Here is an 11371-nt window from a genome sequence, read left to right as displayed (position 1 = left end):
GACTTTGGGATGGATTCAATCTCAAGGTTGGTGACCAATGTGGCGCTGCCACATGCTCAAAGTGATAAACCCCACTTTGGGATGTGACATCAGCCCTTCCATTTTTAGCCCTCAGGATCTATATTATCTCGTAACTCTGGAAGGTTTGAAGTAAATTTTTAACCTTGGCATGGTATGTAGACATGTTCTTTCCCTTTGTTTGGTACTCCTCGGTGATCTGGTTCACAATGAGTTGTGAATTCACTGTAGATTTGCAAATGATATGCTGAATAAAATCGAGCTAGGTGGATACCAGTAATCAATGCCTCATATTCTACTTCATTGTTGGAAGCAGGAAAACCAAATCGTAATCCATATTCAATTGTTTCTCCTTCTGGAGTAGTGAGTACAATTCCTGCTCCACTACCCTGTTGATTAGATGTCTCTGGAGCACAGATAGATGGTGGTACAATTGGTGAGGGTGGTAGGGCACCTTTCACTATATATGTGAATTCAACTATGAAGTCAGCAACTGCTTATCCCTTTATTACTGGTCATGGTATGTAGGAAATGTCAAATTGTTCGGGCTCTATTGACCACTTGATCAGTCTTCTCGCCGTTTCTGGCCTCTACAATACTTGCCGTAATGGGTAATTAGTGAGAACGGTGATTGGGTAAGCTTGGAAGTAAGGCCGAAGTTTTCTTGTAGAGGTGATGAGGGCGAAGGCAAGCTTTTCAATGTCTGGATATCTTGTTTCAGGTTTCTGAAAAGCTTTGCTAGTGTAGAAGATAGGTAGCTCGATGGTATCCGGTCGTCGGATTAGTACAAAGCTAAGAGCAGTTTTTGAAATGGAGAGATAAAGGAAAAGTTGTTCTCCTACTGATGGCTTGGAAAGTAATGGGGGCCGACCCATGTACTCCTTGAGTTCAAGGAAAGCTTTTTCACATTCATCTTTCCATTCAATATTATTTTCTCTCGCTTTCAAAGTCTTGAAAAAAGGGGTGCATCGGTCAATAGCCTTGAAAATGAACCGTGCAAGCGCTACCACCCGACCAGTAAGGTTCTAAATTATGTGTCTTGGGTGCTTTCATATCGATTACCACTTGGATCTTATCTGGGTTAGCTTTGATCCCTCGCTGGCTTACCACTTATCTCGAAAATTTTCTAGATCAAGATCCGAATACGCACTTTGTTGGGCTTAAGCGCATGTTGTATTTTTTTAGCACTTCAAACATCTCAAATAGTCGTTGAACATGATTGGCCGCGCGGAAGCTTTTTACCAACATATCATCTACATACACTTCAATTTTCTTGCCTATGTAGTCGGAAAAGATGTGGTTGACCAAACGCTGATGTGTAGCACCAGCATTTTTTAGTCCTAATGACATGACTTTGTAGCAATAAGTCCCCTGATCAGTAGTAAATGCTATGTGTTTCTGGTCGCCAAGGTGCATCTGTATTTGGTCATACCAAGCATAAGCTTCCATGAAGCTGAGTAACTTATGACCCGCTGTTGCATCAACCAACTGATCAATACGTGGTAGCGGAAAACTGTCATTTGGACATGCCTTGTTCAACTCGGTAAAATTGACGCACATCCACCATTTTCCGTTGGCTTTTTTTACCATCACTACGTTGGAAAACTAGTTTGGATAGTCTACTTCCTTGATGAAGCCAATTTTCTTGAGTTTGTCTACTTCCTCCTTCACTGCCTCAAATCTCTCGAATTCATATATTCGTCGCTTATGTTTGATTGGTCAGAAAGATGTGTCAATGCTGAGGCGATGAGATATGAATTCGGGAGGTATGCTTGGCATATCCTCATAAGACTATGCGAAGACTTCTGAGCTCTCTCTTAAAAATTGGACAAGCGAAGTTCTGACTTCATATGGCAATTGGGATCCAATTTTTACCGTTCTGTTGGGGTAATCTTCCGAGAGTGTGATTGTCTCAGTCTCTTTGACTGGTCGAGGTTGGAGGCGGGCAGTATCCTCGGGGGTCATCTAGTCTATGGCCAGAAATGATCGTCGGATTGGTTGTAATAGCATAAGTTCATTGTGGTCTAAAACATTTACTCACTGTTGTTGCATAACAAGATCGAGCACGGACCTGGTCACCTCGCACACTTTCGACCCCATATTTAGTGGGGAATTTCATTATTAGGCATCATTGAAACAATAGCGTTTAGCTGATTAATTTATGGTCATCCGAGAATTATGTGATAGGCAGTTGGGCAATCAACAACCAAAAAGTTGGTTGTAATGTTACCGACTGCTGGGTCACTGCCGGCCATCACTGGTAAGTAAATACTGCCAAGCAAGTGTACCATGTCTCCCGAGAAACTAACAATTGGAGATCTGAAAATTTGTAAGCGATCTCTACCTGTATCCAAAAGTAGGAGTGAAAATGATATTAACCGAGTTACCCCCATCCACCAGAATTCATGTTACTTCACAATTTGCCACAATTGCTTCAATGACAAAGGGATCATCATGTGGAAAAATAACACCTTGTTCATTGTCCGAGGAGAAAGTAATGGAGTCCCATGGCAGACAACATAGCTTTTTGTGTTTGAGAGGTTGGATGCTATTACAGGTATATGCCTACCGAGCGTGTCTTTTATGTGCCCGATGTGACATTCCAGACAGGGTTGGTCCCCCACTTATGGTAAATGTGTGCTGGTTTGATAGGATGTCAACCCTCCTCCAAGTCATAGTTTGAGTGACCCTGACCTCCTTGATAATGAACTGATCAATTTTGCCCTGTTGAGCTAAGTCTTCCACCACATCCTTCGGGGCACGACAGAATTTCGTACTATGAACTCCTTCCCTATGATAATCACAATGATATTTCATTCGCTCTCATTTTTGGGTTGGTACCTGTTCGTATGACTAATCATCTCGGCATAACGACAAGTCACACAAGGCCCAACACCATGCTGTTTGGGCCTAGACCCAAAAGACTAAGCCCTTCCTGGGCTCCTAGCCCATGATCCACTAGGCTCCGGCCTCATGGGCCCCGGCCCCCTGGGCCCCGGCCTCTTAGGCTCCGGCCTCCCAAGCTCAAGCCTCCCGGGCCCCCGGCCCGTGTCAACTCACTCGGATCCTCGAGACCGGTGCCACGTGGCGCTCCTACAGTGCAAGTCACCACAAAGGACACGTGTCGTCACCGGATTGGTTGACACTCTTCCAAAGGTACTATAAAAGAGGTACCTTCTTGTCACAAAAGAACAACTGAAATCATTATTATACTATTCACTCACTCTGCTCTCAGATCTCTCTGAATACTGACTTGAGCGTCGGAGGAGCTTTGGCCGGCACCACACCGGTGCCCTTCCCGCTCACTTTTGTGTTCCTGTGCAGGGTGCTCTGGATATCATTTTCTCTCATTCCTCACCAGTCGAACCAGCTACCCGTTCCTGCCCCACTTCGACGTGTCATCCGCTCAGTGGTGGGTCAACAGGCCTACGTGGTTCGACTCGACGTTGACTGCTCTACCATTTTTGGGCATCAACAGTACCGCAGAGGTGGTCATTGGGGAAAGAGGTGTTGGATTTTTGGGAATAACTCTGCATAAGTCATTGTGAGTGGAGTATATGACTCGTATTGTGATGTAATGACAAAAGTCATATGTTTCCTTTATTTTTGCTTCTTATCCAAAAATTGTTTTTTATTTCCTAGAGGAGGTCGGTAATTTCCTTTTTGTGTGGGTGTTACTGATGGCCCTTATAGTTGTTCTTCTTCTTGATACCGAGGAATAGGCCTTTCCCTGTAAGTACAGTATTCTGCCTATGCATACATACCGAACGGCTTCTCGGATGAGTATAGCGTATGTACCTGAACTATCCAAATTTATATTCATGAGAAAATGGCTTTGGCGTAATCCTCCCTTGACTTCCACTATGAGCTTTGTTTTTTTATGCGATCTGGGACGTCCAAATGCTGCCACCCACCATAGCTAATCCCAGCAACCTACCAAACTTGATTTGAGCCATCCAATTATACGCCCAAATGATCCTATCCCTCCATTTTTCACCCCCAAGAGCCTATAAAGAGAGACCTCCACCCTTCACTTTCACTTGCACCACCATGAAGAGTTGAAGAGCTTCTCTCTCTAAAACTTGGTTTCCCCTTTTCTCTCTAGAAAATATCTATCCTCTAGGACATACAACAAAAGTTGGGAGTCCTTAGTTAAAATTTTTCTATTCTTTGGAGTAAGCTCCTATTTTTGGAGAAGCTCACAGTTTAAAAATTTTTGGTTCGGTAGTCTCAAGCTGCCTACTAGGGTTTTTTCAATTTAAATTCACCTAGGTGCCCACTAAGGAAGTCTATAACCAGATAATCTTCTCAACCCTCTTTATTTATTTTAGGTTGATCTATTAATTTAATTAATCATAATTAATTAAATCATTTTAATTTTAATTTTTAATTAATCATGTTTAATTAATTAATTTGGGAAGAATATTATTATTTAATTAAGGCTATAGTTTACTTTAATTTAAGAATTAAAGTTGGATTAATTAAATTGAATAGTGTAATTGCTACACACTCACGCATGATTTATTTTGTTAGTCAATCAACCTAATTAAATATTGAGGCCATGACAGGACCGTCTCCAGATTCCACCCTGGAACCCGGAGTGATCCTGTGGAATCCAACACCAACCAGGTGTCGGGCCCGCTAACCTCCACTGCAAACCAAAATAGTATCGAAAAATTTAACATAGCATAACTACATAGATTTTTACAACATCAATAAACATAAAAAACAAATGAGACAATAACATTGCGCCAACAATGTTGACAAACGAAAGGTATGGAAAACTGATGCCTCGACGTGGTGTGGTCCGACCTCTGCGATCTCTAATACCTAGGGGAAAAACGTTAAAAACAACACGTGAGAACCATTTGTATGAGTGGACAAAAACAAACTTTAGACAAAAACCCTTGAAAACCATTTGTAAAACTGCTCATTTACTTTGAACTCATTTTCTTTTAAAATCCCCCAGTTTTAAAATCATTTCTCAAATCCATTTTTAAATCATCTCAAAACTGTAATTCGAACTCTGAAGAACAAATAATATTCTCAAGCTGTAAAACTATTAAAATATCTGAAATAAAAGCGCAATGCTCTACTGAAACTGTCATTTAAAATATTTACTGATATAAATTCATTTCTCAAAATGCTCCACAAACTGAAACCTCACGCCACATTAGTACCTGGGGAACAACTGGTCATACGTGCACGCAGAGCTAATAATGCTGGTCATACACTGCCGAGTCATCTCTAGGCGAGTGCAGAGCAAATATGTAACGCTGGTCATACACCACCGACTAGGCAAGTGCTGAGTAAATATATAATGCTGGTCATGCACCGTCGACTAGACAAGTGCAGAGCAAATATTGGTCATACACCGCCGAGTCATCTCTAGGCGAGTGCAGAGCAATCTATACCTGCTGAGGGGGGGTACAAATATGGCGATTTGAAACCGCTTCTAGATATCTCAATAAACCACATCTCAGAAATACTCATCCAGATAAAAATTGAAAATATCATTCTTTTAATGAATCCGTTTAAATAAAATCATTCTCAAATCGTGAAAGCCGCTCGATGAAAATCTTTTCCAAAGAAATAGAAATTTTAATCATAGACAACTTAGAATAATACCCAAAAACCATTTTCATAAACCTTCCTTATGAAAATCCACTAGAACACAAAAGGGCTTTTATAGCACTCAAAAAACGCTATAAAAGCCCTTTTATAGCGTTATTGAAAACGCTATGTCAGCCGACGTTATAATAGACCCAAGACTTATTATAGCATTTTTAGAACGCTATAAAAAAATTCCTTTCTATAGCGTTTTTGAAACGCTATAAAAAATCTATATAATAGCGTTTTTAAAATGCTATAGAAAGATATGCAATAGCATTTTTAAAATGCTATTATTGTGGTATTTAATAGCGTTTTAAAAATGCTAGAATATGTAACGATCTTTCGTAGCATTTTAAAGAAGCTATAATAATTATTACTATAGAATTTTAAAATGCTATCGTTAATTTTTGCAAATATATAATAATTATTGATTACATATTTTGGTGCCTCCGAAATTATTTTTTTAGGCTTTTTAGATTGCTACTAGAAATTTTTTATATATAGCATTAAGTATGAAACTTATGTGCTATCAAGTATATATATAAATTAAAAGAAACAATTGGAACTAAAACACATCATTAAATATATTGGTCCTGAAATACAATATATACAAGTTACTTCAAATACCAATGTTAAGGCTGCATAAGCATAATAGTTTCACAACTGTCATAGTTTCAAATTGGCCTTTAAAAAACACTAATATGTAGGTCATATAGTAACAAAAACAAGCCTATAGGTTAAAACAGTGAGAATACTAACAAATCAACGCATATTCTGTTCAACCATCTCCTTGAGCTCATGTAGGGCATCTTCCAAAAAGATATGTAATCCCATCTTGAGAATTTGTTGCAGCACCAGCAAGATACAACTCCACAGCAAGTACAACCCATGTATGGCTTCTGTCAATACAATCAGAATCATAATTGGAACACTATAAGCCTATAACCTAGAGACAATAAGGAAAAAAAAAAAAAATATCCTGCAAGCATCTACCTAGACAGATGAACAAAATTTAATATTTACATAAACTTGTTCTGGAGGAGAAATTGACATTATATAGCCATAAAAGTTACAGTTGATAAATCTAGCCCAATGATAAAAAAACCTTATCGTACATAAATGTACTGCAGGATGAGATGATTTCAGCAAACTCAGAATAAATCTTTGTACATAAAGGTACTTTTTTAAAACTCTTCAGCACTGTTTGTAGCCTAAACTCTTAGAGAACCGATCCCATATCAATTACTCAATTGCACAAAACTTAAAATAACAAATTCTGCATTTCAAAGTGATAGAGCAAAAAATAGATATATAAATGAAAATTAGTAAAGAAAGACTAGTACCAAACAAGAGATTTTCTCAATTGAGTTGTCTATATGTCTAATAACATATAGTCAAATGCAATGATTTCATTTAATGTAATGACTCCATTTAAATTAAGCATTTAAAAATACCTCTTTGCACTCAACAGCACCAAAACGTCTGTAAATGCAATGGTTTAATTGATCTTCAGACCAATCTACCCTCGAATCTCTGCTTTTGTTACAACAAAATAACATTGTTACTTCATAACTATATATAAATAACATTATAAACTATAAAACAATCCTACATTGACATGAAAAATAAATAAAAAGAAAGAGAAAAGGGAATGGTTGATGTGTGCAGAGAGTGAAAGACAACATTTTTTAGGACAAAGAGAAAAATAGAAAGTGAAAGAAAAAGATATAGATCCATATCCTAGCTAGCTTCTGTCCACAATGCCAAAGAGAAAGATAAAGATGTTCTAAGACTTACAAAATAGTATACACCTCTCTCTCTTGCATATCAATTGAATAAAAAACAATAATAAGCAAGAAATCATCCAATAAGCAAGAAAACTTGTGATTGGTTGTTGGAGTTTAAATATCAATTAAATGGTTCAAGTAGCATAAGTTGCAAAGAAGTCATCCTCCCCCCAATTTTTTTCATAAAAACAAATATTGACCTTCCCCCAAATTAGATATATAGAACAAAGCTAAATATAGATAATACAATTCAGCCCCAATAAATATAAATAAAGAAAAACTTAAGACTAACAAAAAGTTAAGACTAATAAAGGAGTTGCCCTTCAATGCAAAAAGTTAATAGCAAGTCAAGGCATGCATGATAACTGAACCAGAAACTTATTAGGCAAAACTAATATTATGACAGTTACAAGCTTATTATGTATTTCAAAAGTAAAATAGAAAGTAAATAAATAAGCAAAATAAAGTGAATCCACTAACTTAAGAAAACTGCTTAGAATTTCTTATTTCTTGTTGCAAAAACCTACAAATTTCTACTAGATTGGATTTTTCTGACACTATCATATACAACAAAGTGATCATTTGTAATATCTCCTTACCGTAGTGGTTTGAACTCCACTAGAAATCAAGTTATCAGCAAATTGCGCTGCAATGCTAGTCACAAAGATTGAAGCCAATGGAGGAAGGATAGAGACCTGAAACAAATATAAAAACCCTTGCCATAATACAACTGAATATTTGATGCACCTTCAGACATAGAAAGGTAAATGTTTTTTCTAAATTGACAATATCTTGTGCATAAATATAATGATTGCCATTCCTAATTTTTTTTCTTTTTTGTTTTTTTTTTTTCTAATAATTGCATTTTTTGTAATTGTTTCTACTTTGCAACAGTGCATAGAATTCGCAAGTTACCATGCTGGACCAGACACCCAAGTGAATAAAACATGGAAATTGTGCTGGCTATTAGATTGAGCTGACACTTCTCACAAGTTAAAAAGACCTTTATGACACTATGGGAGGCACATTCTTAGGAAAATAATAATTCTGTTATCTGAATGTAATATGACACCACAGATCATGATATTCAGGCATGAATAACTAATTCCTTCTTGAATTGCTAAGAAAAAACAAGTGATTAGCATTTTTAGACTTACCCATGCAGCTTCTGTCAAATTCAGGTTCAACTCCTGGCTGCATATCACATTAATTGAAATTTTAGCATCTTTATCATTACATGAGTGCATAACAAGGAAAAAAAATTGTTCTCTCTCGCAAACTAAACTTTCATAGACACAAGGTATTGCATCAATGACCTTGTTACATTTTCTACAAAAAAACAACACATAACCTTCATAAAATAGCTGTAGGGAACTTTTTAAGCCTAATTGGACCAGGTAAACAAGTCTGTTAGTCTATTCATATTGGGTATGTATTATTTTCGCTTTTCTTCTGTGTTAAGTTGGTGAATTATATAAATTAGGTGCACTTGATGGCTTTAGTCTAGAAAAAGAGTATGCTTGAAAATTCCATCCAAAAAGTTAAGCAATTGGAGCTAAAATCAAACATGTTATTGGCTAATCCTTTCTTTAAAGCAAATATAACACCTTACGTATTAAGGTGTACATATTGTAGTCTAATATAGAATATAAAACTTTTTTCTTTCTTTACCATATAACTTATGATGAACATATACAGCCAATAGAAAACTTAAATAACTTGCACAATAATTCTCAGATCACCATTGATGACAAGTGCCACTAATCTATAACTCACAATAGCCAAAATTGAAACTGGAAAAAGAAATATAATAGACAATAGTTAAGAGTTAAATAGATGAAAAAGGAAATCATACCCCCCTATCATTATGAGAACAAAGTCAAAGGTAAGGACTGCATAAATTACCTAAAATAGGTAGGAAGCCATGCTAAGCAAGTATAGTGACCCCAGCTTCCACAAAAATGAGCATATATCATAGCCCATACAGCTTGATTTTGGAAAAATGCCTTCCACGGTACATCCTATCAAATGAAATCAAGTAAGAAACCAAGACCCTATATAATAATAGCTATATGTTAGCAGTAAGATATAATCTATAATAATAAGACTTAAAAGCAATTATATGAATTCAAAGATTTCTGTTATTTTCTGAATACATCTATCAATGACGACCTAAATTTAAAATTCATCACTGTATGCTTTTTGATTTTCATCACAGAGGCATTAATAACAAGACTGACCTAGCATTCGGCTTTTGCAAGCAAGCATTGGCCACTGGTAATATGTTCATTTCAATTTCAAAATAACCAAAGCCAAGCACACAGGGTCAAGATCATACAGCTGATGAATGTTGCCCCAGATGGTACAACATTTTAAGACAACAGAACTCTGATTTTCTATGTTGAAAAAGTTAAATATGAATGGTGTTAGTGATTGTAGACAAAATGACATTGAAGCTCTAATGAAAACTACAAAGAAAATCAAAGAAAGCCAAATAAAAACAGGCAAATCAATGGCTTAATTGAAGAACACCCATAACCTCTTATTTAATTTCTGAAAATAGATTAACCAAAAATAGAAGTAAAGAACAAAATCTTGCTTTCAAGAATTTGGAACCCCACAATTGAGTTTAGTTTTTCAATTGTGCAAACGAAATCACTAACAAAAAATAAATAAACTGAATTTTCTTTTCTAGTCCCGAAACTCTTAGCATCCAAAGACAACCAAACTAATTTTCTCAGCAATCATACACCATAAAACAGAGCAAGCATCAAGACACCAATCGCTTCAATTGGAACAAAATTCATCGCAAAAACGAAAATTGAAACCCTAAACTTCCAAGAGAGGTAACAGAATTCAAAGAAGAAAGCCAAGCTAGAACCCTAAAATCGACACCAAATGCAATGCAAGAAAGATATATCTGAGAGAAACCCTAACAAAGAAGAAGCACTAAGCAAATGAATTGAAGAAATTCAACCACAATAAAAAACACAGAGAAGTTAGAAGAGGGATAGATAGGGAATGTACGTGAAGGGGCATATGCGAAAGCGGAGTCGAACCAGAGCTCGGCCTTGTGCTTGTCCTCGTCGCTCTCGTCCTTCATGGAACATGAAAATTTAGAGAAAAAAAAAAACATATGAATAAATTTTATGCTGTCAATAGTTCAAGCACATGAAAAATTGATTCTTCCCCACACAATTTTCCCCAAAACCCACTAACCCTAAAATCAAAATTGTAGAAAATCATGAGAAGAGACTTACCTATGGACATGACAGAGAGTGGGTGAGGGAGACTGAGAGAGCGAGCAGGAGTGAGCGAGCGAGAGTGAGCAGGACTGAGTGAGCGTCCCTCAGCCAAGTGCTCGATCGGAAGATAGATTAGAGGAAGATGAGAGAGAGAGAGAGAGAGAGAGAGAGAGAGAGAGAGAGGAAAAGCATTAGTACGTTCTGACTTGGAAGGCTAAAACTATCCCAAATCAAGTGGGAGGGAAATAAACAAAATGTTGGGTTTCGCGCGCCTAAGGATTGTGGGCCTTAAAATAGCTTACAGCGTTTTTAATTAAAGTGCTATAATTTTATCACTTATAACAGCAGTTTGAAATAAATGCTATACTAAAGTGCTATAATATATACTTTTTGTTGTAGTGATCATGCAATGTGACCATAATTTCAAAATCTCATTTCCTTAACTCATGTCAATACAGTTATTTCATAAATGATTCCTAAGCTCATGCACACTTCACAAATCAAATTATTTTCATTCATGTAAACACATTAAAGTAAGCTTATGGAAAATGATTCATAAATCACGAATCCAAGAAACTAACTCATGAATTATTATTTCTCAATCAAAACTCAAAATAAATTAAAACAAAATTCAAGGGAAACTTTTCCAAAATAAAAGTCCAACTCACTGTTTACTCCGAGCTATGCTGAATCCTTTCCGAAATTGAT

The 11371-nt window shown here is 36.6% G+C and overlaps 1 long non-coding RNA gene across 1 annotated transcript; it reads right to left on the bottom strand.

Annotated features, from left to right (window-relative positions):
* Nucleotides 1-7808: 7808 nt before the first annotated feature.
* On the bottom strand, nucleotides 7809-9817 carry LOC147286288 (uncharacterized). Its single transcript, XR_015122066.1, has 3 exons — nucleotides 9324-9817; nucleotides 8576-8612; nucleotides 7809-8113 (listed from the first exon to the last, which is right to left on the bottom strand). It is a non-coding gene; the product is annotated as an uncharacterized LOC147286288 (long non-coding RNA).
* Nucleotides 9818-11371: the final 1554 nt, after the last annotated feature.

This window comes from Dryas octopetala, chromosome 4, assembly GCF_963921425.1.
Source record: "Dryas octopetala chromosome 4, drDryOcto1.1, whole genome shotgun sequence".
Taxonomy (NCBI): domain Eukaryota; kingdom Viridiplantae; phylum Streptophyta; class Magnoliopsida; order Rosales; family Rosaceae; genus Dryas; species Dryas octopetala.
Note: the sequence above shows the minus strand (reverse complement) of the source record. Positions and strands in the feature narration are given on the sequence as shown.